Source organism: Crassostrea angulata, chromosome 4 (assembly GCF_025612915.1).
Source record: "Crassostrea angulata isolate pt1a10 chromosome 4, ASM2561291v2, whole genome shotgun sequence".
NCBI classification, from domain to species: domain Eukaryota; kingdom Metazoa; phylum Mollusca; class Bivalvia; order Ostreida; family Ostreidae; genus Magallana; species Magallana angulata.
The window spans coordinates 5,111,841-5,117,171 of record NC_069114.1 but is presented as its reverse complement, the minus strand read 5'-3'; the positions used below and the strand labels follow the sequence as shown (position 1 = coordinate 5,117,171).

At 31.9% G+C, this 5,331-nt stretch overlaps 1 pseudogene; it reads right to left on the bottom strand.

The window, feature by feature from the left end:
• Nucleotides 1-323: 323 nt before the first annotated feature.
• LOC128179405 (short-chain collagen C4-like) lies at nucleotides 324-4,889 on the bottom strand (annotated as a pseudogene).
• Between the last annotated feature and the right edge of the window lie 442 nt (nucleotides 4,890-5,331).

Here is a 5,331-nt window from a genome sequence, read left to right as displayed (position 1 = left end):
ACTGTATTTCATTTTTAAAAGAGCATTTGGTATGTTTTTCAAAATTAAGAAAATTTCAATTATAGTGAAAAATTGTAGGGACTTTATTTAAATTTTCAAAAAATATTTAATGGCCATTATCTCAAAAATTAGGTCATTGACCTAGTTTTTTGAAAGTGAAAAATAGCACTACCATGATAGGTCTTTAACACACAATAGATGGTTTTTCATTATCATCAGCGGAATTTTTTTTTCATTCTGAGTAAAGGTATACATTAAATGACAATAATCCATTATACCTTTGACTAAAAAACAACAAATAATTTCTTATATTTTACCCGTTTTTATTTTTCCAAGGAACACACAACGCAAACAATCTCTCTTCCTTCAACATAAGGTGGACACTTCAATGAACCACATCTCGCCTCCACCATATAGAACAGGTAACCGTTGTTGTTGATGTTACCACCTCCATGTAAACTCTCTGGGTCTTCGTCGATGCAAGTATATGATGTCCCAGCTGTGTGACTAGGGTGACCAGCCATTAGATACCCACGATATTCTAACTTCCAACCTTCTTTACACATTTGTGTAGCTACAATATTTTGAATAATTATTAGTAAATAATATGCTTTATACATGGGTTTTTCTGACATTTATTTCCTCGTTATATGACAATTCCAATTCATGTTGTGTTAATTTTTTAAATAGGTAACTTCCAAAACGGATCATCACCCTATCAGTTATCCATAAATATTATTTAGAATAATCTGATTTTTTTTCTACCTATTAACTGTAGATTCCTACATTAGAATAAATACAAGGAGTTTATAGTAGCTAAATCAGGTTATAAACTCTTACCCGGAAACATCTTTACCACGGATCTGTTTCGAACTAGGCAAACAGCACAAGGGACGTCATGATCATGGAGTTTGAGCCACTTGCCACTTAAATCATTTGTCTCGTATTCTGCACCGTAGATATAAGCTTTATATCCATCAGTGCCGTCCCTGTAGTGTCCCCATTCCGATTTCCTTCGTAAACAAAGCGGTTCAACTGCGGCCCCAGTAACACTATGAGAAGATCCTCCAACATACCCTACAAAGCAGCACTATTTTGATTTTTTTTAAGCGAATTTTTTGTTGAAATCGCGTTTCTTTGTCCTTCTAAACTGTAGTATCAAACTTCCGGAAATATTAAGGATGAATTACGGAGACAGTAATTTCAACACCCCCTCCATTTTCCTAGTTTCGAATTCCTTTCCCAGTATCGAATTAAGCGCCCTTTATCACTTCTGACCGAATATTTTGAGGCGAATTAATTTCAAAAGTATACTAGAGGTACATGTTAACGGACTTATAAATGAAGAAGAAAATAAATTGTGGGAATATGCCATTGAAACAAATAATATGATCGTTGTTTTTATCATACCGTTTTCCCGTCAAATTGAAACTGGAATTGAACAGTTTTCATCTGCGTTACTTTATAATATTGAATATTCATAAAAACACTTTATAATAGTAATTGATGATAAGAAGTTGCCATTTTCCTTTGTTTTTTCCGTATATCTATCAATATATGCAGCCAAATGATACTTCTGTCGCAATGAACCGAAACTAGGAAAACTACACGTGGTTCTATTTGAAGTCGTAATTTCATTCAAAGCTCCATATTTATTTGATATGATGCATTATCTTTTTAAATGAATTATATTTACTAATTATCCACTAAATAGAGATCAATTACAAACTTATTTTCATAGTTAGGCTTAATTGTTTTCACACTTTCGTTTTCTCTGCTTTGAACTTCCGGCAGCTCATATCTGGGTCACATTTTTACTTTGTAAACAATTCGCTAAACAATCGTGCAAATGGCAAACAACTTCACGCACTGATAGAATATCTATTTCTGTTTTATGATTACCTAACTAGGATTTTTTAAAACCTCAACTTCGTCTTCCACCAATAATTTTTCTAAAAATTATTCGATACTTGCAAATATTCGTTACCGGTAAAACGACCGTACCAGTACTGAAACATCGTATAAAAACGTTAAATATACATGTACTCTGTAACTAGTCGTCTTTTAATACATATACCGTTCTTTTGTTTGTTAAAAATAAATTCAATTTTGTAAAAAGATAAGTATATCATTTCTTCTAGATTTTTTTTTTTCATGAAAATACCTACAAAAGAGTTTTGCCAATCACAAACAGTTTAAAGTACATGTAATGTAAAACACAGGCGCCATTTTGAAACAAATTGTCAGAGAGTTCCGAATGAAATCTGATGAACGTTTCACATGGTTCTCGCACGCTTTGCTTGAAACGATTTACACGCTTTGTCCGAACTCTGTACGCTTTGTCCGAAACGCTAAACGGTTTACACAAACTCTTCACGATTCACACAAAACGCTAAACGGTTAACACGAAACGTTTCTTGCACGTAAGTCACACGCTTTTTTGGTGTAGTAGTCCGTTTCAGGGTCTGTAAATTTTGTCAGCACGCAACAATTCTAAATTGCACATTGTCTTCAAAAATCTAGAAATATTTAAATAAAGAAGTTATCTTAGAGAAAAGGTTCCGTGTTTTGTAAACGGGTTCGGTTTAAAAAAAACCCACAATTCCTGACATGACACATGAGTACATACCGTTTATAACAATGCTAGCTACCCTCTGAAAATTGAACTCGCCATTAAATATCTCATTTTTTGAATAATGTTTGTTACGATTACATAAACTGTGTGCGACAAAAAGTTTTCCTAAAACATTTTCTTATTTTCTTATTCAAAACACGTTTTATATGCAGGCTTTCAATCACAACACGTTTTTATAACAAAAGCAGAACTGAAAGTTTAGTAATTATAATCGTTTGACACCATATCACATATATTTTCAACTTGCAGCAATAACGGAAGACCTACTCGTCGCTTTGCCATGAGCTCTGCTCTAGTTTACCTTCTATATTTTAAAGGGTACGGTAGCAAGGGACAGTTTTGGATAAAGTCATTATGTTTGTAATATTGAGAGTATCGTACGTACTTGAAGACATTCGTGTTTTGCTAAGATTGATGAAATGATTTTTAATGATTACATTAGTTAGAGGAATGTCTCTGGGTAGGCCCTTAATGTTAAGTACATGAGAATCAGAAGTAAAATGCGTAACTTGTGGCTTCGATAATCGATTGTTACGTTAACTTCACACAGTAAAATTGCAAGTTACGAATGGAGGCAAAATAACACGAAATGTAGGTTAATGTGGCATAGTAAACTAAACACTGTTATTAAGTTTCTGACATGTGATTGTGCAACATGCACACGGTACGGAGAGTCAATCCTTAGCAGATAATTAGTTGGGGAAGGATTTAATCATTTATATCATTTAAAGGGGCATGATCACGATTATGGTCAAAAATTATTTTTCCGATTTCAATATTTGCAATGCTTCAGAAAGGCATTTTAATATGCAACCGAAATTTGAGTGTCATTGTTGAGTTATAAGCGAGTTACAGAGCTTGAAATTCTTTGTTATGTAAACAAAACGTTTGTTTACACTTTGAACGTTGAAGTAAAAATTTCAGTTTTAAACCTAAAACGAATGTATTAAACGTTAGGAACTGTTTATCTATGCTAAAAATAAATAAACAGATAGACAAATAAGCTGGAAAAATATTTTTTCATTGGTATATTGAACCTATGTAAACAAAAACAGGGCACAAGCCTTGTTTACATGACAAAGAATTGTGAGCCCAGTATCTTGCTTGTAACTCTACGAGTGACTCTCAAATTTTATTTGATCATTAGAAATGCATTTCTAAAGCATTGTAAGTTGTAAAAACATAAAAAAAAATTGACCAAAATCGTGACCATGCCCCTATAAATACATCTTCCTTAAATATGAATCATACATGTATGTTTCAATGAAAATATAACTTCAAAGTACCTCTATAGACGCAGACAAATATATACTAGTATATCGTGCTGACTGATAGTTCTGGCACCTATTTTAAGAATAAGGTATCCTATTTTAGACAAAGCTACAACTTAAATTTATTCTGAACTTGGGTGCCCAATTTGCATACAAATCATGATAAAATAATGGATTTTGCAACAAAAATTAAAAACCTACTGAAACCAAAGCCTCTATATCAAACTGGCAATTAAAAACGCATGGCTTAATTGTTTCAAAGAACTTAATAAGGATTAAGATTAATTAAGTTTATTTGATGGATCGATAAAGGCTTTTTTCACGAAAATTTACTTTTTTTTCTTTTTTACAAGTTGTTATCTCCCTAAAAACTTAAAATCTTTACCAGAGAGAACCAATTCCGCACTTGATGGACAGTTTTTCCTTCCCCATCTTGTGTAAACAACGCTATTATTTGCTGTGTCTGGAAATAAAAAAAGAAAATGATATTTTCTTAAAATTAGTATTTGATTCAGAATCTACTTTATGCAATGTTATATAGTATACTTTTGATATTTTTCAGCTTTGTCTCAACGTTTTGTTTGAGCTCTTTCATGGATTTCTTCATGTCACCAATTACACTTTTGAATTCCCGCCTCAATGCCTCTACTTGGTACGCTCCTAGAGCAGACAACAGTTGTCCCGTCAGATAACCCTGTAACATTTCTTTACAATTTCCGTTACTTCCCCGGTTTGTACACCAGCAAAGAATATCAGCAACAGTATGAATTCCATCATCTATAATACACAAACAAATTGACATCGTTAATTCTAAAACATCGTTTGATCTTACAATTTCATTTTTACTTTAAAAAAAATGTTACTAGAGCTCTTATATTCCTGACTTTTATTTATTGATTATATAATTATCAGCAACGTTATGCATGGATAAATATATAATTGTGTATCTTTACCTGATAAAAGTAATATCCAACTGTAATCATGAATATCACTCGTGGTATCCTAGGAGGCTTCACTCGTTTATATCTTATATACACACAGTTTACACATTTGTTCGAATATCGTCGGATTGAATTCCACAGTTTATACGTTAAAAATACATTAAAAACGCATTCGATATCAAAGTGTGAAATATGATTTTCCATTTCAAATATATATAGATATATTTAATTTATATCTACAAGTACATATGCACAAAAGTTTATGGTTTCTTGGTATTTCGGATAAAGATTGCCTCAATCAATATTTTTTTTTTAAACAAATAAGTGATAATTATTCTCGTTGAAAATTATAAAGTAGATTTTAATAATTTACATTTTTATTAAATGACCACATGCAGCTGTAAACTTATCAAATATCTTTACACGATTCCCAAGCAGGTTACGTTTTTAATACGATGAATTAAATATAGACTATTTTTCCTTA